This window comes from Apodemus sylvaticus, chromosome 8 (genome assembly GCF_947179515.1).
Source record: "Apodemus sylvaticus chromosome 8, mApoSyl1.1, whole genome shotgun sequence".
Taxonomy (NCBI): Eukaryota; Metazoa; Chordata; class Mammalia; order Rodentia; family Muridae; genus Apodemus; species Apodemus sylvaticus.
This window is the reverse complement of record NC_067479.1, coordinates 67969583-67996572: the sequence shown is the minus strand read 5'-3', so window position 1 is coordinate 67996572 and position 26990 is coordinate 67969583. Positions and strand designations below refer to the sequence as shown.

At 39.3% G+C, this 26990-nt stretch overlaps 1 protein-coding gene across 3 annotated transcripts in view; it reads left to right on the top strand.

The window, feature by feature from the left end:
• The window catches only part of Cab39l (calcium binding protein 39 like), a 97967-nt gene that overhangs the window by 10311 nt on the left and 60666 nt on the right, over positions 1–26990 (top strand). For 2 of the 3 annotated variants that reach the window (XM_052191313.1, XM_052191315.1), the window contains exons 2-3: positions 3504–3651; positions 4911–4980. The gene's annotated coding sequence lies outside the window, so the exon portion shown is untranslated. Of the gene's footprint in view, positions 1–3503; positions 3652–4910; positions 4981–24231; positions 24449–26990 lie in introns of all 3 variants that reach the window. The other variant, XM_052191316.1, reaches the window with a different exon arrangement.

The window sequence follows — 26990 nt, the reverse complement described above, 5'->3', positions numbered from 1 at the left end:
TTGTTGAAACCAAATAGAAGGGGATGAGCCTGCCTTCCACCCCGAAAGGAGTCAGAGAAGAAATAAACACAAAACCAGTTAGTGTAGTACTATTGAAGTAAGTGAAGTACTATCAGTCATTTGCATCCCTCCTTTCTATTTGTTCTGCCATCTGGTTTAGGAAAAAGAAAACACTTTAAAGTGAACAGAAGATGACCAACAACATTCTTGTAAAGTTACTTAAGTGGAAAACAAACCAGTAGTCAAAACATTTCAGGTGTTGATAAATCTGTTTAGGACAGTGGTAGAGCTAAAGAAAACTACAATGCCATACTCCTTCCTGCAGTAAAAGCAATTGCAGACACAAAAAGCCCCAAATCCAAATTCAGAACCCCAAAAGAGCAACAACAACAACAAAAATGTGAGGATGAATTTTCTGAAATGTGAGGATGAATGCTTATGAAAGCATTCTTTAAATAGAAAAAAGACCCCAGTATACATAATAAAAACAGCTTCAGACTGGAGATGTCATTGGCACAGTGGTGTTCATGACATACCTTGTTCTACATGGTACCAACACCGTGTAGACAGTGCCTCCCCTCCTCCGTCTTAGTGAGTTCCTCTTTACCAGGATGATTAATCCCAAATGATTACTTTCAAGTTATACATTAGTTCCCTTTCAAGAAAATTAAATTTTGACTTGGGTTTTCAGGAAGAAAAGAGGCTAGCAACAGTGACACTGAGCAAAACACCTGTGGAACAACCCAGCTAAAGTCTGAAAGTATAAGTCAAGGTTTTTATATGAAGAATTTGCATGGTGAAATATTACATGAACAAAGACAAATGACAAAATGGGGGAAATGTTTAAAGCTAATTTTAATTGAAACCAGTTTCTAACAATCTAGGCAAATCATGAGCCATAGATTTGCAAAGAGACTTCATAGGAAGAGAAAGAAGAAGATAGATAGAAAATGATAACTAGATTAAGGAGGGCCCAGCTTCAGTCACACAGTTCAAATTAAAGCTGTGCTAAAGCTTTTCAGGGGTTGGAGATGGCTCCATTGCTAACACACTTGCTGTCCTAATGCTTACTAGGACCTAGGTTTGGACCCAAGCACCCACATAAAAGCCAAAAACAGCAGCATGCTTCTGCAACTCCAGCCCTGGGAGTGGTGAGAGACTAGGGAGGAGGGGGATGGTAGAGATAGGGAGGATCTTTGGAGCCAACCAGCCAGCCAGGCAGCCTAGCTAGTCAGTGAAATTCAGATCAGTGAGCATTCTTGTCTCGGAAAACAAGGTGTGGAATGATAATGAACTAAAATGAACCTCTTGCCTACATGTATACAGTGTTTCTGCAAATGTATATACACATGCAAAATTAAATCTACTTTAAACCATCTCTCACCCAAATCTGGACGTTATGCTCTTCAGTGGTGGGAACATAGGCAAATGGGTACATTGCTGGTAAATGTAGATATATTAGCACAGAGTTAATATATCTCTGGGATATATTAACTGGGAGGGAATCCTGCAGTATTCCGCAAAATCACATACATGTATCCTTTGGCACGAGCATTAAAACTTTTAGTATTCTATTTTTAAAATACTAAAAGAAAATAAACTTTACAGTTTTGTGCTAGTGGTCCCTGAGCACTGCTTTTATTAGGCAGGCTGCCCTGGTATACAGAACCAGTAAAATGAACATGCATTTTAAAAGATTCATTCAAATGGCTTACATGTTAAGTGCTGGATCTTGCAACAATGGCTATCTGTATGCTGGAGAGGCTAAGAACCCAATAGTTATTCCATCTATGAAACTGGATGCCTCGGTCCTTATTTGTTGCTGGAACCTTGGAGGATTCTTGGAGGGTCTCTGGATTTCAGTGTTGGAAAGTTAAAGGAGCAGTAGTCTGAACTCTGAAATACTGTGTCACCAGCAGCAACAGATATACTTACTAGCAAGAATCAAAGGCAGGCAAGTCACACTACCCTTTTCTTCTGGTCCCTGTATCTAGGCCAGTCTTGGAAGATGCACTCATTCTGTGGAGAGTCCCCCTGGCTTCACTTAGTCCTTTCTGGAAACTTGTTCACAGACCTGTCCTGAGTCTTGTCTCCTAATTGACACAAGATCTCACCAAGTTGACATTTAATATTAACCATCATACATAGTTTAAAAATTAGAACCATTTTAAATGTCCATTAATAGGAAAATGACTGGATGTATTGTAGTGAAATGCAGTCAGTAGCACAGTCTCTAGGTAGATGGTCCCCTTTCAGATCTCACCATTTCTTTAGATAAGGGATCTAGATAACCTAAAGAAGATGCCAATGACAGAAGAGAGGTTTTTCTTTTTCTTAACTTGCTTATATTTTCCCCACATAGTCATTTATTTATATATTCAAACAATAAAGTTAAATGATAGAATGAAAGAAAAACTGAAAACTAGCATATTTTTTACACTTTATTTTTACACTTTCCGAGCATCACCACGTAACAGGAACTTTCTAGTGGTTTTTGGACATATATTTGGATGGCCCAGTGTTGTATTTGGCGGTAGGATTTGGGTGTATTGCTTTTAGGAGAGTGTATTATATACATTACTAGGTGTATTTATGTATTGCTGAATTTTGATAATCACTCAGAAAAAGTTTATCAAACCTATGACTTAAGCCGATTTATTCTGGAAATGCTTTGGACTGATTGAATTAAGTAAAAATTGCACAGAAGTGCACCAAACATAAAAGTAGTCCCTTGATTCCGAAGTGCAATCACACATTTGCAATCTCAACACTGGCAAGGTGGTAGCAGGAAAATGGTGAATGTGTGACCAGCCCAGGTTACACAGTAAGAACCTGTTGAGAAAGTGGGAGAAGGGGGAGAAAAAGGCTAGGGAAGAAAAAGTAGAGAAGAAAACTGAGGAGGTGGGGGGATGTGACGACTTACACAGCAGATTACACTGAACTGGCATTTGTTTTCATTTATATTGTGTCATTTAATATCTATACATTGCAACCTATTTTTCTTATAGGTTCAGAGTGTTATTTGGTTGTCTGGAGTCTAACCTTTGTATATATCGGATATTAGCCCTCTGTCAGATGTAGGGTTGGTGAAGATCTTTTCCCAATTTGTTGGTTGCCAATTTGTCCTTTTGAGGTGTCCTTTGCCTTACAGAAACTGTGATTTTATGAGGTCCCATTTGTCAATTCTTGACCTTAGAGCAAAAGCTATTGGTGTTCTGTTCAGGAACTTTCCCCTGTGCCCATGTCCTCAAGGGTCTTCCCCAGTTTTTTTTTCTGTTAGTTTCAGTTTGTCTGGCTTTATGTGGAGGTCCTTGATCCACTTGGAGTTGAGCTTAGTACAGGGAGATAAGAATGGATCAATTCAAATTCTTCTGCATGCTGACCTCCAGTTGAACCAGCACCATTTGTTAAGTTGGAGACTTGATATTTAAACCCAGGTCCATGTGACTTTAAAGCTTGAGCCTTTTTTTTTTTTTTCTTTTAACTATACTACATTTCTACAGGATAAACATCTACTGTGAAGAAGAAAGAACATCAGGTGCTAAGGTTTAGTTTAAACCTGTAGTGGCTGCTTGGAAGATGAAGATGCAGACTCCAGATTGGTGGCTTATATGTTCTTCATGCAAGGACAGCGTACTAAAAGAGAGAAGTGTAAGTTTCTTTAATTTCTGATGGGGGTTGTCTTAGGATTTCTCTTGCTGCAGTAAGATACCATGACCAAAGCAACTGGGGAGAATAGGGTTTATTTGGCTTATGCTTACAAAACCGTGTTCATCATTGAAGGCAATCAGGATAGGAACTCAAACAGAACAAGTACCTGGAGGCAAGAGCTGATGTAGAGGCCATTAAGAGGTGCTGCTTAACTTGCTTGCTCCTCATGGTTTGCTCAGTGCGCTTTCATAGAGAACCCAGGACCACCAGCTAGGCATGGCCCAACACATAGTGGGCTGGGTCCTCCTCCATTAATCACTAAGCCCGATCTTATGGAGGTATTTCTTCAGTTGAGGTTCCTTCCTTTCCAGTTACTATAGCTTGTGTCAAGTTAATATAAAACTAACTAGCATAGGGATATATATATACACAAACTTCTATATTGATGTAGAGATAAATATTATAGTTGTCCCCAGTGGCTAACTAAAAAAGCATGGCAAAGTAGAAAACAATAAAACTTGGGTGGCCTGGAACCTCAGCAGGTAGTGTGGTTACCATACAAGCCTGACAAACTGAGCTCAATCCCTGCAACCCACGAAAACATAAAAAGGGAACCAACCTTATACTTGTCCTCTGACCTCCATATACACACCCTGACATATGACCCCTGCTATACACAAGTCTGTACACACCCACCCACACACTAACATTAAAAAAAATAAAAGAAAAATCCTAATGTGCAGTTAGTTTTTGATGATATTTGCTTTCAAAATTGAAAAACCCAGAAGATGATCTCTTTGTGACATTTCAAAGTTCTTTTGTAGATTTTATTTTGTTTTTGCTGTGAAATAATAGAGCAGAAGTTTATCAGACTGATAAAAGGACAGTATTCTCACATCAGCAAAGGCTCTTCATAGAAGAGCCTGGCTTTCTGTAGAAGCCAGGAGATCAGCTGAAGTGTGTTTCCCGTTATTCAGGTGCTGGTGGAGATTACAGTGATCCCAGAGTTCCCTTCCCAAGTGAGCCCTCCGTGTTTCCACAGGCTTCCATAACGATAAGGCATTCTTTAAATTCAGCTACCTATTGGAGTAGTTGGATAGGGAATTTTGTTTGTTTTGATTTGTCTGTATTTAGTTATGCTAGAGAATCTAAGTTGTAATTCTTTATAACTGAAAAGTGTGAGAGACTATGTTAGATTTGGCATAAAATGTTTTCTGTAAGTTTTATAGAATTAATCCTGAGACTTTTCTGGTTGTCAGAACTGCGCTGACCAGTGACTGAAAGCTGCACACATTGGAACAGATTTGCAGAAGACAAGGGATTTCTAAGGTGAGATAATAAAGGTGTAAAATGTCATTATCATTTCTCTGAATAATTTTCTAACTATATTGGACATAAAGACTTTAACAAGAATAAATATACTAATATACTATTTGAAATTTTACAAAACCATTTAAAAAGTAATAGAATTCTATTTGCAGTAGTGTATAGACAAGAGCTGAACCTCCTCCTTCTACCGAACATGTAAAATGCTGTTAAAACAAGTGGATGAACGTGTGAGAAAATAGGAAGTTTTGGGTGTAGGACCAAAACAAGTATATTTTGTAGGGTAAATGGGTTCTGAAGCCACTGAATACTTTGAGGACATCTTCAGACTTTGAACAGAAAGGGTATTGTCACATCAGCAGAGGCTTCCATATCCTTTTGTAGAAGATAAGGGATTGAGTGAAATAAGTTTTGTTTCCTGGTGTTGGGTTCAGGTGCTGATGAAGATTACAAAGATCCCACACTTCCCTTCACCAAGCCAGCCCTTCACTGACTTCCTTGACAGTAAGGCATTTGTAAACTTCAGCTTTCTGTTGGAGTATTTAGTTAGGGACTGGCACTGAGGTTTTACAGTGCCTTAGCTTCACCCTGTTTGCTACAATCTGCTTCTCCCAGGTTTGGCTTGACTTACTCGTTCTTCCCCTTCTTCTTCCTGTACTCCACGTCGCTCTTTCAGGCCCATTTCCCTTCTACTGTAACACCTAGAACCATGTTTTCCTTCAGCACCTTTCTGTTGCATGGCTCTTCTGTGCATGAGCACTGAGTCCTAGAGAGAAGGTAGAGCGGAGGCCTTCTGCAGAGGCTTCAGGTCTAGGTGTAGGTAAGATCTCTGCTAATAATCCCTGGCTGTGAGCTTATAGCTTACTTGAACTTTAGAGCTTTGATTTATAATATTTTCATAGTTCTAAAACTCTACAAATGGAGAAGTTTAATGAAAAGTGGATATAGTTTTGTGATATTCTTAAGTACTAGGTAGAAATAATTATAGATTCTCTACAGAGGGACATATACAGCCATAAAATAATTATATACACTTTAAAAAAAGATCACAAAAATCTAAGTGTGAAAATCAGGCCTTCTGGTCACTGTCTGCACCTGGGAGCTAGGGATTTCCCACAGCCCTCTGTACACAGGCCCTGCCAGGAGAGAGTTGGTCTCCCAGGAGTGTTGACACAGGCATAATGGCCCACTGGAGGGACAAGCTCCAGCCAGAGACAGCAAGACCAACTAATACCAGATATAACCAGATGGGGAAAGGTAAGCGCAAGAACCTTACCAACAGAAACCAAGGCTACTTGGCATCATCAGAACCTAATTCTCCCACCACAGCAAGTCCTGGATACCCCAACACACCAGAAAAGCAAGAGCTGGGTTTAAAATCGCATCTCATGATGCTGATAGAGGACTTTCACAAAGACATAAATAACTCCCATAGAGAAATACAGAAGAACACAGGTAAAGAGCTAGACATCCTTAAAGAGGAAACACAAAAATCCCTTAAAGAATTACAGGAAAACACAACCAAACAGGTGAAAGAATTGAACAAAACCATCCTGGATTTTCAAATGGAGGAATAAACAATAAAGAAATCACAAAGGGAGACAGAAAGGGAGATAGAAAACCTAGGAAGGAGATCAGGAGTCATAGATGCAAGCATCACTAACAGAATACAAGAGATAGAAGAGAGAATCTCAGGTGCAGAAGATACCATAGAAAACATTGACACAACAGTCAAAGGAAAAAGCAAAAAGCTCCTAACCCAAACATCCAGAAAATAAATCCAGGACACAATGAGAAGACCAAGCCTAAGGATTATAGGTATAGAAGAGAGTGAAGACTCCCAACTTAAAGCGTCAGTAAATATTTTCAGAAAGTTATAGAAAAAAACTTCCCTAACTTAAGGAGATGTTCATGAACATACAAGAAGCCTACAGAACTCCAAATATATTGGACCAGAAAAGAAATTCCTCTTAGCACATAATAATCAAAACACAAAATGCACAAAACAGAGAAGGAATATTAAAAGCAGTAAGGGAAAAAGGCCAAATAACATATGAAGGCAGACCTATCAGAATTACACCAGACTTCTTTTTAGTATTCCAGACCAGTGCACTGTATTAACAAAGAATATGAAGACTTATTTCAAGTGTGGCAGCTAAAAACAGATGAACAAAATGGGTTTTTTTCTTTTATAAGCCAGAAGTGAGGAGAAAATCAGCAACTTAAAGAATGTGACAGTATTCCTTTACTCATCATTCGTTCGTTCATTCATTCTTTTATGCTAAGGATTGAACTCCAGACTTAGCACACACAGACTGCCCCAAGGGCTTGTTTGGGGTTGGTTTTCCTGTTCTGAGACCACCTCTTGCTATCCAGCCCTGGCTGGGCGGCTGCTATGTGGCTTTGACTGACTTCAAATGTGAGGTCGTTTACTGTCTTTGTCTACCATGGGCTGGGAGCTCGAGCGCTTCAGGTGTTGTTTTACTCACTGATTTTGAAAAGCATCCACATTGTAATAAATCCATTTTTCTTCCTTTTCATTGCTGAGTAAGATACCTTTTATAGATAAACCACAATTTGTTCATTCTTGTGTTTGTGCTTAGAAAAAATGTCTTTCAAACTTTCAGCTAATTAAGCTAATAAGATATTTATTAACTTTGTGGGTAACTGATAGCTTCTTGGCTTTTCAGTAAAGAGTAACACAAAAACCCTGAAGAGTATTTAGGGTCATAAAACAGGTTTTGTGCAAATAATATTAACAAAGCCAAATGAAAAGGAAACAAATGAGAAGAAAACTTACATAGGTTAATGATGTGCTGTCAAGGTGATAGTATTTCTAAGTGGCTATACAAAAGATGCCCTAATTTATGAACTCATTGAATGATGATGTTTTACTTGAAATTTTTTTATCATATTGTCAGCTATTTAATTTCATTAAGTGCCTTTTTTGAAGTCACTTGTTGACATTAAGGGTTTTTTAAATTGCTTTAATTGTTAGAAGTAGTTATCGTGTTGTAACTGTCTGATATTTTCACATTAAGCAATGTTGCTAGGGCTAAGGATATAGCTTAGTGATGGAGTGATACATTGCCAGTGTGTCTGATGTTCTGAAGTCAACCATTCAGATACATAAAGAATAAATGTGAGATATGGAGAGGAGAAATACATTTTAGGGCTGGGAGCTCAGTGTAGAGCAAATGTTTACCATGTATGAGGTACAGGCTTCAGTGCAGGCACCAAACAAACAAAAAGGAATTCATGTTAATATAATGTATGATATATTCTTTTTATTTGTGAATGATATTGATTCAGATTGGTTCTTTTATTAGTGTGTAAATGGGAGGAGGGATGTCTGTAAATATGTGTGTGTACAGGTGTATATATATGTATGTGTATCTCTATAAGTGCGCATGTGTAACAGTGTGTACATGTGTGTGTATGAGAGCGTGTGTGTGTGTGTGTGTGTGTGTGTGTGTGTGTGTGTGTGTGAGTGAGTGTATCATAAACTTCTAAGTTATATTTTTGAGATTGAGAACTGCCATTGCTGAAGTTACTTATAACTGTGTCAATAACTCCCTCCTCCTATCTTCTTTCTTCTCTTCCCTGCCTTTCTCTTTCCTTGGTGAAGATGGATCCTAGAAATTCCCTTGTGTTCGACAAAACTCCTTATCGCTGAGCTGTGTCCCCAACCATAACCCTGTTTAGGCACTTTTGTTTTCATTTTAACTTTTTCTGAGAACTTTATACGTGAGAACTACATTTATCTACCTGACTCTTTGCATCTCTCCCCACTCTGGCTCCATTTCCATCCTCAAATTCATGGCCTCTTTATTATTGTTACATATGTATGCTATTGGCTTTAGTACACACACACACACACACACACACAGCCTAATAAGTCCATTTAGCTTTTCTCATGTGTCCATGTGTCCATGGCTGAACACTTGGGATTGGATAACCTATGCAGGACCTGGTACCAGAGGAAACAGATTCTCTCAAAGCAGCCATTGCTCACCTATAGTAGTTCAGCTAAGAGTAGAACTTTGTAGACATTCCCTGCTCACATTAGAATGTCAGTTGTTCATTGCCTATCTTGTTCAGGCAAGCAGATTGTTGAGAGCTCATTTTCCCTGCATGTATAGGGAATACTAGCAACAAGCACTCTGGTCCTCTACTTCTGCCCCCTCTTCCTTGATATTCCCTAAGCTTTGCATAGTGGATTATGTTGCAAATATAGCAGTGCTGGCTCGAGACCCCATTTATACTTATGCTCTGCAGTTTGACCAGTTATGGATCTCTATAATCATGTACATCTGTTCCCCCAAAAAACATATTTACCTATGGGTATAAAGACAAGTACTTGGAATGCAGTTAAAATTACATTAATTTAGATATAGGTTTGCCTCTGGAGTCGATACCTGCTTCACCCATAGAGAGTTGACTAGGTTTATGACTTCCCTCCCATTGAGTGGGCTTTATTTAGTACAGTTAGACAGCTGTTGTTTACTCACAAGCTAAAAGTACCTCTTTTGAATGACTGGAGATAGCTTCCAGTCCAGACACTGCTATGGTTTATAGATTTTACAGCTGAGTGAGACTACAGATTGGTCCTCTCCCTTGTATCATGATAGCAAGACCTCCAGGGCAAAGGCTTCTAGGGCAGTTCTAGCTCAGTTCCTCTAAGTCCTATGTCCTGACTGTGGTATCTTCAACACTAGGGTCTTACCTTCAAGATCTGGAGGGCCATCAAGGGCAATGGAATAGCCTATTTTGATTTAGAATGCTTTTATTTCTTGACCAATAACTCATATGTGTGTGTGTGGGGGGGGGTGAGGTGTATAACTGTGTGGAGTTCAGAAGATAACTTCTGTAATTTGTTCTCTTTCTGCCACTTGATTCTGGAAATGGGACCCAGATCTTCAGGCTCGGCGGCAGCCCCTTTACCTTCAGAGCAATCTTACTGGTGCTCGAAAGTGCTGTTGTGTTGAGTTGGCATTGAAGTAAATGCATTAGTTAATGGTAATGAATCATATATTTAATTTATAGCATTTTAGGCATTCTCAAAGTCACAGAGTTTAAGTTAGGAGAGACTTTGAGGCAGGTGGATAAAGATTTGACAGACAGACATGCAGTGTAGGTGGAGAGTGAAAACTGAGCTATGAACGGATGTCACAGGAAAGAAGTGGGGTGGAGGTGGCAGGAATCGGGAATCAAGAGTATCCCAAATTAAAGCTAGGAGGGAAGAAGAATGAAAAGCCAGATATAAAAATGCCTTTCAAGCCAAATTCATGCATGAATCTTCGTAATGAAAATTTAAATATGAGCAAAAATTTATTTACAAGATGTCTTAGTCAGGGTTTCTATTCCTGCACAAACATCATGACCAAGAAGCAAGTTGGGGAGGAAAGGGTTTATTCAGCTTACACTTTCCTCCTCATTGCTGTTCATCACTAAAGGAAGTCAGGACTGGAACTCAAGCAGGTCAGGAAGCAGGAGCTGATGCAGAGGCCATGGAGGGATGTTTCTTACTGGCTTGCTTCCCCTGGCTTGCTCTCTTATAGAACCCTATACTATCAGCCCAGGGATGGCACCACACACAATGGGCCTTTCCCCCTTGATCACCAACTGAGAAAATTTATTACAGCTGGATCTCATGGAGGCATTTCCTCAACTGAACCTCCTTTCTCTGTGATAACTCCAGCCTCTGTCAAGTTGACACACAAAAGCAGCCAGTACACAGGATAGATGTGAGATTATGATCAAAAGAAACAACCTAAATCATTTTATAAAATCAGCCTCATGAAATCCAGTTACATTTCTCCAGTGGATCTTAGGTACCATTCAGTTAGAGCCTTAATGTTGAGGAACAGATAGCAAATTGTACAGGTGTATTCCCTGGATAGTAGAATTGTATCTTTCAGCATTGATGAGGATTAATAATTTAGCTGAAAGCAGCTAGACCTGGCTGGTCTAGCTGGAGGTCATCTAACAATTGTTACTTTTGGGTGTGTATTGAAAGTTCATGAACTGGACTTGTCAAGAGGTCAAGACACTCTAATGGCCTTGGAAAATGGTGGAGAGCCCAGGAAAACCAATTTTGGGCTAAAATGCTGAAGGACTAGGTAGCTGTGCCATCCTAGAAAATTGAGTCCCTTTGCATTTTACAAAGTTACAGGGTAAAAAAGAAATGGAGGCATACAGAGACAGTAGATTGGAAGAAGGGAGAGGACTGATAAAATGCATGATTCCTGATGCTTGTAAGATGTGTCTATCTAAATATTGAACCAGTCAATATAGTCTCAGTTTATGAAAGCAATATGACTTGAGAAACAATTCTAGGCTGAAATATTAGCCAGAATAATTCTGCTAATACTCTGGGATTCCTAGTTTTTAGAAACCATATGAGATAATAAATCCTAAACTCTGTGCTTTTAATTTATAAATGGGGAAAATTGTTATTCAGTAGAATGATACTAATATTGGTAACTAAGCTGAGTGATACAATAGATCAGTATGTACTCATAAGTTCCTATGCTGAAACCTAAAGCTCAGAGAAGTGGTATTTGAAGTGATAATCCTTACGGCTTGAGCCCTTGTGAATAGCTTGCTTAACTCTCTGCTATGTAAAAATAGGAGGATCAGATTGACCTCTGTGCACTAGGAAGTAGATAGACCCTTAACCAATCATTGAATCTGCTATGTCCTTGATCATGCATTTTCCATCCTTCAGAAACATGATAGAAATACCTGTGTATTCCAATGTAGCAGCTTAAACAGAACAAGAAAGATGCTGCTAGAACAAAGATTATATTTTATTTTATTTCATTTCATGTGAATGAGTGTCTGCTTATGTATATCTTTGCACCACTTGCATACAATGCTTACAAAGGCCAGAAGAGGGCATAAGATCCCTAAGACTGGAATTTGTGAGCTGCCTTGTGAGTCTTAGAAATTGAAATATGTCCTCTGGAAGAGCAATCAGTGTTCTTAACTGAGCAATCCTTCCAACTTCAGAATAAATACTTCTAAAGTATTTTGAAGCATCAGGTCAGTAGTAGATGATTAGTGAGTGGGTTTTGCAGATCCACTTGTGATAGCATGAGGCTCCAGCCTTAAGGAAGCTGTAGACTCGTGTCCTTTGATGAGGTTGCCAATTAGGGCTCAAAGAAAATCAGGAGAATCTAATTAAAAACTGGGGAAAGAGAATGATTATAGCACTTTCACCATAGCACTGTGCAAACTAAATAATAAAATAATCACAGGAGGTAGAGGGAGGGAGGGGCCTGGAGAGAAGAGGGGAATGGGGGGGTGTGGGGCAGGATCAAGTAAGAGACAGAAGAGAAGTCCAGAGGACCAGGAGAATGAATAGAAATATGTAGCAGTGGGAGGTCGGGGACAAGGGTGGGGGGAACCACTAGAAAGTCCCAGATGCCAGGGATGCAAGAGGCTCTCAGGACCTAATGGGGTGACATTAGCTGAAATACCCACCAGAGGGGAGATAGAACCTGTAGACACCACCTCTAGTAGATAGACATGGCCTCCACGGGAGAGATGGGGCCACCCACCCATCTCAAAAATTTTAACTCAGAATTGTTCCTGTCTAAAGGAAATTCAGGGACAAAAATGGAGCAGAGACTGAAGGAAAGGCCATCCAAAGACTGCCCCATCTTGGGATCCATCTCATCTGAAGACACCAAACCCTGACACTATTGCTGATGCCAAGAAGTACTTGCTGACAGGAGCCTGGTATAGATGTCCCCTGAGAGGCTCTGCCAGCACCTGACTAATATAGATGCAGATATTCACAGCCAAATATTGGACTGAGCCTGGGGACCCCAATGGAGGTGTTAGGGGAAGGACTAAAGGACCTGAAGGGGATTGTAACCCCATGGGAAGAACAATATCAACTAACCGCACCCATCAGAGCTCCCGGGATCTAAACCACCAACCAGAGTATACATACATGGGTTGGTCCATGGCTCCCACTACATATGTAGCAGAGGATTGCCTCATCTGGCATTGATGGGAAGGGAGGCACTTAGTCCTGTAGAAGCTTGTTGCCCCATCAAAGGGGGATGCTAGGAGTGTGAGGCTGGAGTGGGTAGGTGCATAGGGGTACACCCTCTTAGAGGCAAAGGGGAGGGGGAATGGAACGGAGAGTTTTCAGAAGGGAGACAGGGAAGGGAACAACATTTGAAATGTAAATAAATAAAATAATACGTTTTTTTTAAAATGGAGAAATTTTTGATTTGTTATCAGCTTTTTATTTCCCTAGACTAGCCAGCGCAGATGGGGAGTGAACCAAGAGAAACCAGAGCAGATGAGTTCTGTTACTCTGTTATGTTTGGCCTTGGATTAATAATTAATGATAAGACACATCTGGAATATTCCCAAAGCATCCATCCTTTAGAAGTTCCTCCACACTCTGATTTTATAAAAGTCAAATTGAGTATTTTTAGCAACTTCCAAGGCCAGGCAGTTGGTTCTTCCTAAAATGGAAATGAGAAGAAAGAAAATTTACAGGTGTCTCCACCCATGGGCAGCCCAGCAGTCCTCTAGAAAGGGAGACAGCAGTCCTTTGCTCTGAGGCTCAAGGCTGTTGAGGTCTAAATCTTGTGCCGTTCGTATCAGCTGAAGGAAAATCCATAATTGTTTATACCTAAGTTCTGGTGTTTGAGGATGAGAAAAATATTGAAATACGATATGAACAGAAAGTGAGAGTGTAAAAGACACTAGAGTGCTAAAAGAATGCTAGAGAGAGGCCAGGAGTGAAGAGCATCCCTGTCAGGCAGCTCACAGTCACCTGTAACTGCAGCTTCGGGGACTCACCACTCCCCTCTATTCTCCATAACTCTCACACTTGTGTGTACATAGCTACACACAGACCTACACATATACCCAATTAAAATTAAAATCTTTATTAAAAATTAGATTATGATTTAGAAAAATGAAAGACATAAATATTACTTTAAAAGCAAAGACTTGTTTTTATTTGTTTTAGAAAATTCTATGAGTCTCCAGGACATCTTTTGTATATCTCATAGTGTAACATATGCATGCATGTTTATGAATGTAAAGTAATACAGTAATTTCTGCAATAACATGTTTTGAGTATAATAAACTTGTTGCAGTGTGATTGGTTTACTGGGGAATGACTAGAGCATAAATAAGGTAGATATCTTGCATGCTTTGGGGAAGTTTCATAAGCACTACCTACATATGGAAACCACTCCATTGAACCACACTCAAGAGACCTATACACACACATGCACACACTCTACCATGTGTACACATCTAGTAGTTCAGTTGGAAAGATTTTGGACAAGAACACCCATGGTGCCTGTCAAGAAAAGCATTTCCACCCTTGTGTGTGGACCACATATGCTGTTGTTTCTTCATCTTTGCTTTTTCATGTGCATCTTAGTCAGTGAAGAGACATCATGATGATGACAACTCTAATAAAAGAAACTTTTTAATTGGGGCTTGCTGACAAAGAGGTTTAGTCTATTATCTGTATGGTGAGGAATGTGTTGGCATGTAAACAGACGCAGCTGAGAGTTCCAGATCCAGATCCGAAGGTTATCAGGAAGAGGAGAGTCACTGGATCTGCTGACAGCAAGTGTAGCTCTAGGCTTGGCATGGGCTTCTGCAACCACAAAGCCCACCCCCAGGGACACACTTAGGAACACAAGGCCACACCTTCAGTTCCTGTCAAATGGTGGTGCCACTTCCTAATGACTAAGCATTCAAATTCCTATGCCTATTCAACCCTCCACAGTGCCTTTCTGCTTTCCCTTACTTCGTTCATCGGATGCTTGGGAAGAGTGGTCATTTTATAATCTCGGTATAGCAAGCCAACAGCAGAGGGTGAGCACATTGCTAATCCTATCTCGAAAACTTGCCTAGTGTTAGGCAAGGCAATTCTTGAAAGTATAGATGTGGGAAAGGATAGGAATGGATGCTGGGCAGCTAGATTGAACTGGAATTGTAATATTTGAGTGAGTGTGCCCAGCTGTACACATTCTGCAGTTAAATCATGGTGCATAATGCCTGTCCAGAAGCTGATTAAGTTGTTCTTTCCTTAGTCCCTAGAGCCGAGTAATAGAAGCCTCTCATTGTATCTGTTTCTTACCTATTGAGGATTCTCAATCTCATACCAGTCATATATACCTAGTAGCCAGGTTGTTCAATGGTAATTTACATGGTTCTAGTAAGACCTGGGGTCTTGTTTCAAAGATTGATACAGTTAACTAGAATCCTTTTGAGATATTAATGACCAAAGGTTCTTTTCTTTCTATTATTTATTTACACTCCAGATTTTATCCACCCCCCCCATCCACCCTCTCTCTGTTCCACATCCCAAATCCCCTCCCTACCCCTCTGTCTCCACGACATGTCTCCAGCCCCCAACCTCTACCCCACCTGACCTATAAACTTCCTGGGGCCTCCACTCCTGAGGGTAGGTACATTATCCCTGATTGAACCTGGACCCTGTAGTCCTCTGCTGTATATGTGTTGGGGGCTTCATGTCAGCTGGTGTGTGCTGCCTGGTTTGTTGTTCAGTGTTTGAGAGATCTAGGGGGGTCCAGGTTAATTGAGACTACTGGTCCTTCTACAGGGTCGTCCTCCTCCCAGAAGGACATGCCTGGTATGTACTCAATAATAAGTGGATTTTAGCCCCCCCCCCAAAAAAAAAAGTACAGTATACCCAAGATACAGTCAAAAAAAAAATTCAAAAAGGTCAACAAGATGAAGGGCCCAAGTGAGGATGCCTCAGTCCCACTACTTGGGAGGGAGAAGAAAGCAATCACAAGTGGGGAGGAAGGAACCTGGGAGGGAAAGTAGATGGAGGTGGGAGGGAGGAGAGGAACCTGATCTTTTATTGGGTATGGGAAAAGGACTGAAACCAGGGACAGCAGAAAGAATAGAAACAGGCAACTTTGGGAGATAGGAGGTTGGGGGGACCTTCCAGAATGTACCAGAGACCTGGAAGGTAAGAGACTCTCAGGACTCAAGGGGAGAGACCTTAGATGAAATGTCTGACAGTAGGGAGGGAACTCATAGAGCTCACCTCCAGCACGAAGACAGGGCATCAAATGAGGGAGAGGAGGCCATCCCACAGTCACAGCTCTGACCCATAATTGTCTGAAAGAATTACAGAGATTGAAATGGAGAGGAGCCTGAGGAAAAGAAGGTCCAGTAACAGGCCCAAAGTGGGATCCAGCTCAAGGGGCGGTCCCAAGGCCTGACACTATTACTGAAGCTATGAAACTATGGCCACAAAAAAAGGGACCTAGTATGACTGTACTCTGGAAGACCAAACAAGCAGCTGAAAGAATCAGATACAGGTATTTGCACCCAACGAATGGCCAGAAGCTGCTGACCTGTGTGGTTGAATTAGGGGAAGGCCAAAGATATCTCAGAACCATCTTTGTTACCATGTGGACAGAGCTCAACTTGGAATGAAGTACAGGAGATGTGAATGCAGAAAAATAACTCAGTGACATTGTTTAAATTTGAGCTGAGTCAACTTTTCTTTAATTGTTTTATTAACATACCAGATGTTGCCCCCCTTCCTGGTCTCTCCTCCAAGAGTTGCCTCCCCTTTCCACCTCTATCTCCCCCATCCACATCCCCCTCTTCCCTGGAGCATCAAGTCTCTACAGGATTAGGGACATCCTTAGTGACCTCTCCCACTGAGGTCATATAAGGTAGCCTCTGCTACATATGTGCTGGAGACCATGGACCAGCCCATGTATATTCTTTGGTTAGTGGCTTACTTTCTGGGAGTTCTGAAGGGTCTGTGTTAGTTAATACTGTTGGTCTTCCTATGGGGTTGCCATCTCCTTCATCTCCTTCAATACTTCCCCCAACTCTTCAATAGGGGTCCCTGACCTCAGAATAGTGGTTGGCTGTAAGTATCTCCATCTCTTTCAGTCAGCTGCTGATAGAGCCTCTCAAGGAACAGCCATACTAGGCTCCTGCCTTTTGCCATCCTCAAGGTTGAATTTATCTCGATTTGTAGCAGTTTTTGCCCTCTGGCTGTAGAAGATGAGTCTTTACAATGCAACAAGGGCCTTCTAGCTTTCACAGCATTTTCTAAGATAATATTTGGGTGATATGGAAGGCAACACCTGTTGGGATAGCCCCAGCTCCAGTTGTTCGGGACCCACATGAGGGTCAAGCTGCACATCTCCTACATATGTGCAGGGAAGCCTATGCCCAGCCTATGTATGTTCCTTGGTTGGTGGTTCGGACTCTGAAAATCCCAAGGGTTCAGGTTAGTTGACTCTTCATATTTCTGTGGAGATCTTTTCCCTTTGGGACCCGAAATCCATCTTCCTGTTCTATTAGAGTCCCCAAGCTCTATCCACTGTTTGGCTGTGGGTATTTGTTATCTGTCTGAGTAAGCTGCTGAGTGGAGCCTCTTAGAAGACAACATGCTCCTGTCTGCAAGCATAACAGAGTATCATTAATAGTGTTAGGGACTGGTGCTTGCACATGGGATGGGTCTCAAGTTGGGTGGGTTATTAGTTGGCCATCCCCTCATCCAGGGTTTCTCACTTTTGTTTCTATTAACATTTTTGTCTGGATCATCCTTTGGTGAGATGTATGTCTCTCTTATATAATGATTACCACTACTTCTGGTCTTTCCCCTGTAGATATTATGATAATCAAAAACATCTTGAAACATTATTATAAAATATACCCTTTGTGGACTTATGAAATTATCTGGGCAAAACCATTTAATTTTTATTACTCGTTTTAGTGTCAGTTTTGTGTTTGTAGGACACACATGGGATAGAGGAATAGGTTAAATGACATTACCATCAGAATATTCTCAAGTTTATATCCTTGGCTATATTTTTTTTCTTGACAAAAAATCAGTTTCAAAAGGAGTAAGGATGATTCCAAACAATTATGTTTACTTTAAAATAATTGCCCTATGCATCCAATGGATGCATATTTACTTATAGTTTCTCTTACTTGTTTTATAATTTAATATTTCAGTATGTTTTTCTTTGCTTCATTGCTATATATTTATAGATTTTTATCAGATTTTTCAAGGAATCCATTTTCCTTTCCTATTTTTCATTTGACTGATTTATGTTCCTTATTGGTGGTTCTTACAGTGCTTTATTTGGGGAGTGTGTGTGTGTGTGTGTGTGTGTGTGTGTGTGTGAGATGTGTGTATGTGTGTGTGCGTGCATGCGTGCGTGCGCATACTGCACATGGGAATGCAAGTGTATATGTGTGTTTGTGCTATGCACCATGTGTAGTACATGTGATCACATGGATTTATTCTTGTCTGTATTCACATGTATTTATTCTTGTCTGTATTCTCCGTTTGGAAGCTGAGGTCATTACAGGCTCATCTGTTTTTCTGCAGGTGTGGAATGTGAAGCACGTCTCTTTATACAGCAGGCCCCAGATTGTAGTATTGAGTCATTTTCTTTGTTTTCCTTTAGTTCTAAGTACCTTCTAATTTCCCCCTGTTTCTGTGAAGACCTATGGATTTTTAGTAGTGTGGTATTTACTTCTCAAATATTTGGGGATTTCACAGACAATATTTATTGCTGCCTTGAAAGTTAATATGACCTAGTGTTATTTAAATTGCAGTGTGTCTTGAAGCTTTTTTTATATCTTGGAGTATGACCAGTCTTGTTAGTCAGCCCTCATACAATTAAAAAGAATGTGTAGATTTCTGTTTTTATTTTTTTAGTTCTCCCAATTATCTCTCAATGTGTGTTAAATTAGGTACAAGTATATTTAGAATGTAAGACCTTAAGGAATTGACCCTTTTGTAATTGTCTTTATCCTTGGTAATAGTCTTTGTCTGAAATTGAAATGGGCTTCTTGTAGGCAATCTGTAACTTGTAGTTGGGTCTTTCTTTCTATTTTCTTCCTTTCCTCCTCCTCCTCTTCCTCTTTCCCCTTTCCTTTTCTTTTCCTTTCTTTTCTTTTTTTTTTTTTTTTTTTTTTTTTTTTTTTTTTTTTTTTTTTTTGGTTTTGAAATAGCTTGCAGTATACAGTCTGAGCTGACCTGAACTTGCTATATAGACCAGGCTAGCCTTGAACTGATAGATATCTACTTGCCTTCTCTCCCGAGTGTTGGGGTTAAAGGCATGTGCCACCATGCCCAGACTGTAATTTCTGATTCTTTTTTTATTAGACATATTCTTTATTTACATTTCAAGTGATTTCCCCTTTCCTGGTTTCCCCCCACCTCCCTGAAAGTCCCATAAGCCATCTTCCTTTCCCCTGTTCCCCAATCAACCCCTTCCGCTTCCCTGTCCTGGTATTTCCCTACACTGCTGCACTGAGCCTTTCCAGGACCAGGGGCCTCTCCTTCCTTCTTCTTGGGAATTTCTGATTCTTAATCTAGTGTTTGGCACATTTGAATGCAATGTGATTATTGATTAAAGGTTGGGTTTTAATTTGCCAGCTCACTATTTTCTTTTTATTTACCCCTTCTTTGTTTCCCTCCTCTACAACTTTTTTTTTTTTTTTTTTTTTTTTGCCATCTTTTGGGTTGATATTAGCAGTTTACGTTACATCCTTCTGCTTTAATCTTTGGTATGTTAGCAGTATTTGATTGGGGTTCTTGTTTGTTTAGTGATTACTTTTCATTTCAGAGTGTATACATTTCATGTTCTTCCATTTTCTGCTCCAGGCCTTAGTGTATTGCTTTATTATTTCTTGCGTGTTACTTTTGCTTCAAAAGCACATTATCTTTTAAATGCTTTGTTTCATTTTGCTTCTTAACTTGGTGTTCATGTGTAGGTCAGGGGGCAGAGATTTGTGTGTGCAAGGTCAGAAGACAACTTGCAGAAACTAGTTCTCTTCTCTTACCATATGGATTATAGGGTGTGACAGCAAGGACTTTTACCTACTGAACCATCTTGCCATCTTGCTGGCCCTGAAAAGTATTTTTGAAATAAGGAAAAATATGTTTTATTCTTTCTAGTATTGACTGCTTTATGCAAATTTCCTATAATTGTGATAATTTTTTTTTCCACTTTTTCGAGACAGGGTTTCTCTGTGTAGCCCTGACTGTCCTGGAACTCACTCTGTAGACCAGGCTGGCCTCTAACTCAGAAATCCGCCTGCCTCTGCCTCCCAAGTCCTGGGATTAAAGGCGTGTGCCCTCACTGCCTTAAGGACATTCTTAAGTGATTTGAATATATGTTGGTATTAATTTGTTTCTTACATTTGGTGATTTTTGTACTTGAATTTGTGTGTTTATAGTTTAATTAAAGTGTGAGAGCATCACCAACAAGTGGGCAAAGCCCCTTGGCACCAAGGCTGATGGCTTGGTTTTGACTTCTGGAACCCACGTGGTGGGCAGAGGGAACTGATGCCTGCAGCTTGTCCTCTGAACTCACACACATGCGTAGTAGGCTTCTCCATGTACCTACCACACACACTACATAGATACATGCATGCACACATACATACATGCATGCATACATAAATGAATAAAGTCCTTTTAAACATTCAGCTATTATCTTTCTTCAAGCATTGCTTTGTGTTTTTCATCCTTCTTTGCTTTTGAGATTCAAATGACATTTATTCTTTAGGATGATTAGGATCTTTCCATAGTTCAAGAGTTCACTATTCATTAGTGAAATTAATTTTCTCAAGATGTTTTATTTTGATAATACATTTTGCAGCAGCTTCGGGTTCCTTTTCTTTGCCTGGAAATTTGGTTTGGATCGCTTTTTATATCTTCTATTTCTCTCACTAACATCTCTGACATATATAGTATAGGTGTGTTGTGTACATATACATATATATACATATACATGTACACTATATGTTGGGTGGTTTATAGGTTTGTTTGTCTTGGTTTTTTGGTGTTTTGTTTTTTGTATTTTATTTTTAGCACTAGCATTCAAACCCAGGGCTTGGCACATGCTAGGCAAGGGCTCTATTACTGAGCACCATTGGTAGCCCTAACACCCCACACCCGCCTTGCTGAGGTGGGTTTGGGGTGGTTATTTATATGTGCTAGTTACCTGCGTTTGTCCTCCTGTGTGGAGGCCAGGGGACAGCCCTTGTTGTCTTTCCTTAAACTGTGCCACACATACACCTCTCTCACATACACATACTCCCCCCATCCCCCCCAACTCTTTAAGGACAAGAGGCTGATAAGGTAGGCCAGCTGACCAGGGAGCCTCCTGGATTTGCCTCATTCCATCTCCTTGGCTTTGAGGTGGTAATGGCTTTCTTCTATGCCCATTTATTTTGAGTACATGCCAAAATTCTATGTGTATTCTATGTAATTCTATGTTAGAATTTCTCTGGTTTCTTTTTTTAGATCTCCTCTCTAGGATCACTTTAATCTCCTCAAAGAATTTTATCTTTTCAAGACTTATTTTTCAGCTCTATTAGGAGGCATCAATACTATCTTTAGTGCAAATCTGATCTCAGAACTGAGACACTATTTTTTAGTTTATATTCTGATTTCTTTCCATGTACCATTGGAATCTTGGTTAGTACCAGCCTTGTAAGTCCTGAGGACCCGTGTACCTGCTCCCTTCCAGTAGCTCCTGGACATGGGAGGTTTTCACAGACTTGCGCTTTCAGCTCTCTGATCATAATTTGTAGGGAAGTCTTTGTATTTCCAGGATTGTCTTTTAGCTCTCTCCTGTCTGGTGCTCATGGAGTGGCTTCTAGTCCTATTGGCTTTCTTAGTTCGACTCTCTTTCCTCAGGAGATTACCGACTGTTTGGGGTCTACTGCTGTGGATGAGGCAATGTTAAAACTTAATTTGTACCAAGTTGGATTGTCTTCATCATAGTATTTACTGTGTGCTGTTTACCTCTTGAGTTATACAGATAGAAGAGTAAAAATTCACCCATTCCTGCTCATCATACTCTGAGGCAAATAAATGTCCCTACAACTGTGCTTTTCATTCTAAGTAATCTTTATAAGAATATTCTTTTTTGTTTACGAGTGTTAACAGGCTTTTTAAAGAACATTTGATTATCTGTTGAAAATTTAAAATAACTTCTGTTATAATTGCTATGGTCTGAGATGAAAGCCCATCCCATTTTTTTTTGTTTTGTTTTGTTTTAGGAAAAGAGGGATAGATGTCTTTGTGACCTAATAGGCTTTTTATTAATTGTATGTATATATTTGTTATATTTGTATCTGTGTGTGAGAGGAACAGTGAGGCCTGAGACAGAACCCTAGATCTTTGTCCATGCTGGATAGATTAGGTCGGTGCTTCGCTGTTGAGCAGCATCCTGTGTGGAGCTGACTCTCTATGGTGAGTTTTGAATACATTGCTGATTCATAGAAGGTCTTTTGATTTTAAAGGTACTTTTTATAAAGATAAAACCACATTTACATTGTGGTTGATCCAAGAACTACTCTTAAAATCTGAAATTCTTTCATTATGGTAGGACTCTTAAGAATATATCCAAGTTATGGGGTACTTAATGACTCATCAATTTAAAATAATTTGCATTTGATATCTCCTTTTAAAAAAAATAAAACTGGACATGGGAAGCTGACAGGAGTTCAAGGACAGATTTGACTTAAGCAGTGAGGTTCTATTTTGAAAGAAAAGAAAAGGAAGGAAATAAAATTAATTTCTTTCAAATGAGATTGAAAGTATAATTTGCTGGCTAATCTATAGATAAATAAGATGCCTACTATTAGGTGGTAAGAAATATTCAAATAATTATGTATAGTATATTTAAAATTCAAAATCTGTTTTACCTGGAAATATAACTCAATGATAGAACACTCACCTAATATTCATAAACCTTTCGATTTGAATCCCATCACTATAAAACAAAACCTATCACTCCCCAATTTCACAAGAAACTCCCCAATTTCACAACTGTAAATGAGCTACAATAAGTATAAATATTACATTTTTTATGTGTATGTGTGTTTATGTGCCCCACCTTGCATGTGGTCAGAGGACAGTTTGCAGTTGTTAATTCCCTCCGTCTACCATGTGGGTCCTGGAGATTGAATTTCAGTCATCAGCCTTGATGGCAAGCACCTTTATCTGCCTACAACTATTTGGGAGTATTTACACTTTAATTGAGCTCGCATTCTTAGAGATACATTATTTCTGTTGAGAAGGATTAGTGTATGAATAATAATAATAATAAATAATAATAATAATAGGTCCCGGAGCTACCGCTGTTAACCTTGTAATTGGAGGTTCTGTCAGGAGAAAAATCAGGCCTGTTACATACTGGGGCTTGGGAGCTGGAGTAACTCCAACTCAGCTGTAACTCAGTTGGCAACTCCAATTCCAAATAAGCCTGAAAACGCCGCCTGGCCACCTTTGCACTCTACTTTCCCTGTGCTTAGTCTTCGAGCTTTGCAGAAAGCTTTGAAGAAATTTTAAAGTATTTCAGTATATATTTGTAGATGTGAGAATTTTTTAAATATTCTTTGTGGCCTTGCCAGAGAAGGTGTAATGGAGCTTGACCACGAGTGCTTACACAGAAAACTTTCCATTGAAATAGTTGCATCTAGTTTGCAATAAAACATTAAGAGGCTCTAGTTAGATTTCTCATGTTTTTCTGTGTTTTTATAATTTTCTCATTATGACTACAAGTGTAGATCTGCACTTGAAAACATAATATACTGCATTCATTGCCATTTTATAAAAGTACATTGTTAAAATTGAATGAAAACTTCTAAAGTTTCCCTTGCTTTCCCAGCTTTTTGTTGCATTGGGTAGTGCCTACATATATCTTCGCTTCCTCATTATAACAGGGAGGTGCACCCTCCCTGAGGAGCCAACACATTAACAGACAAATCAGTTATTATTATATCAATACGCAGTTGCTGGGAATCTTCATTTACATTTTTAAGCAAGATAGTTCAGGCAGCTTAATCATTTGACAAAATCACATGCAGGAATTGGTTTGAGACTTAAAGGGAGAGAAGTTTTATCAGATTTTTCTTTTGTTTATTTTTAGACTTTTCTTTTGCCCAAGAATTAATTTTGCCTCCACTTAATTGCTTTACAGGCATTCTTGTAATGTTACACAATAGGAGAGGGAGGGAGAACACGGAGCTGTGACTGTGTGGCTTGTATCTCACACCCTGTGCTGGGGAGGGAGAGGACGAATCAGCAAGCTGGTTTGACCAGAAACAGAACTGCCTATGACAGATTAAGAGACAAGCAAGGCTTGGAATCTGGGAGCAAGCAGAGTGGAAATTTACTGCAGCTCTCTGTGAGTGTTCAAGTGATCATTTTCTCCTAACGTTTTCCAGTGGTAACTGTTACTCCTCAGAGTCAGAAAGTCAAGACGGAATTGTGCTAAGTCTTTTCCTCCACCACACTTGAGTAGGAGGAGGCATCCTTTATTAAATGGAAGATAAAAGCTACTCATCTAAAGTGTTCTGAACCTGAGAAAAGAGCTGTCTTCAGCACCTCACCATGGGTCTGCTTTTTGTTGCTTAGACAAACTGGGAGTTTCTATATCCCTTGGTGAGTATCTGTATTGGTTTGGATTGAGGAAAATGAACTAATAAGGTACAGTTGAATTCTACAGTTATGCTTATATTCATTTTAAATTAGAGTGTTGCCTTGTTTCTCTGCATAATGAGCTGCTGTTACTAGGAGAAGTTTGAAAAAAAAAATAACTACAAAACAATACTTCTCTGTTGCCTAAGGCACTTGAATCCTTACCAACTATTTTGTGTCCACCAAATATCTTATTTTGGAAATGGGTTTTAATTTACAGTTTCCAAAAATAAAATAGTGGCAGTGTACTGTTTTTCATGTTTTTCTTCAAAGTTTTTGAAATTTGGAAGTATATTATCAGTAAATTTAAAGCTATCCTTTTGGTGTTTGAAATTATAAGCTATTGTGAACTATATCATTTAGCCATAATTCACCTTACAGTATTGCTAGCATTAATTGAAAGTGCATCTAATCCAAACATTAAATGCTACTATGAAATCCAAACTGACACCTGGTTTCTCCCAAGTTCTGTAGGAAAAATAAAAAGGAGATAATCTACATATGAAATTTGTAATTGATGTAAGATGGATATATATATATTTCTGAGTTAGACAAGTTAAGCATTTATTTTCTTCTTATAGTGATGCCAAATTCTCTTGCAGAGACTATATCTAGACTATAACTAGAAATGTATAAAAGAGCAAAGAAAAGAAATTCTTATTACATTTATTTGAATTCCAATAAAGGCTTCATTTGTATAATCTTTAATAGAATATTGTATACTCTCTACAGCTACGTATATATACAGGTATAAACATATGTGTTCTATTTAAAAGCATGCATAGAAAGTATGTGATCATTCTCCTGTAGAAGAAAGTATGTTTTTTTTTAACTATTAAGTAGATTCATTACATAAAGATGGCTATTTTGAGTAAAGTTTCCACTCTGCCCTGTACTAGCCTCAAGAAATACGTGCCTTCAGTTATTGATTCAAGTGAGTCTTTTTAAGGTAGAAAAAAATTAAAGTGAAGACTGCAAAGAGCCAGGAACCACATGGCAGGCTTAGAGCAGGGACATAAAACGGCCGTGCTTCCCGTTGGTCGTCTGGCTACAGGAGCCTGTAGAGCAGGTTTTGTTTGTGGCTTATTTTCCTCCAGCTTGTTGATTTATGTATAAGAACTCAGTCATCTCTGGGAACTTCTGAACACTATCATACACTAAAGTCAGTGTATCAACACTCCATCCTTAGATGGATGGAAAATTTGCAGTAAACTCGACAGTCTTTGGGGGCAGGGGGTTGCCTTAGTAATTTGCTAGTGTTACCTTAGTGATGACACCCTTTCCTAAGCCTACAGTAATATAAATATAGAAAGAAAGAATAAACTTCACAAACACTGAATTTATAAGTTCATTTGTGAGCAGACTATTGAGTATAAGATCCCATTTGTTTGAAAAATAATTTATCAAGTCACTGCTAAGTTATTATAGGCTGAGTATATATTTTATTTACACCACAGAAAGACCATTGCCACCTTGAGAGAGATTAGAAAATTAGTTCTAGTGTTAAAACTAAGTCTGAAACAATCGTGAGAAAGTCTTATTTCTGCTGCATATTAATGCTTAAAGAAGAGCAAGTGTAATATAAGTTTGGTGGATTTGGAAGGATGCTTAAATGGGATTGTTAGGTACTTCCAAAGGTGGTTGCTGTTTATATAGTATTCAAACTGACATCACTGTCAGATTTCTCTTAGTATATATAGGAACCTTTCTAGACTTTACTTCTCTGTGCAGCCAGTTCTAATACAGTGAATAACACATAGTAGGTATCTGAAAAGAGTTATTACGTGAGGACTGGCCTGCTTCTTTAAATAAATGGAATGGATAGGCTGGTGAGATGGCTCAGTCAGTACAGTATTTGCTACCTAACACCATCCTAAAAAAATCTAGGTGTGGTAGTACACCCCTGCAATACGGGTGCTAGGTAGGTGAAGCTAGGATTCCAGAGCTCTCTGGCCAGTTGGTCTTCCTGAATTGCTGAGCTCCAGGTTCAATGACAGACCCTGACTTGGTAAAATAAAGTGGAGAGAAATAGAGGAAGATACTTAACATTAACTTTTTGGCCTTTACTAGCATGCACACCTATATGCATACCCACTTGCTCATACATACACATACTTGATTGACCACATTCACACATGAAACATACATTTCCCCACCACCAAAAAGAGAGGCAATTGTGGGGGGGAGGGAAGGGGAGACAGACAGACAGAAACTTTTCTAAAGTTTCCAAAAAATGTATGGGGCTTTAAGGCTATAGATTTTCCATTATGAGAAAGAGATGGCCTGAAGTGAGTTGATAGAATTATGAAATGAAAATAAGACAGAGTGGTGCTAATTTACAAGAGAGAAAGAAAAGTCTGCTGTATCTGTGTGGCAGTCTTGAGTAAGTGTGGCCTATGTGAAAAAAAAATCCAGATTAATTCTCTCAAGGTTTATCTACACAATTCAGTTAGATTGGTCCTGAAAATTTCTTCAAAATGCTTATGCACAAAATACACAAAATATG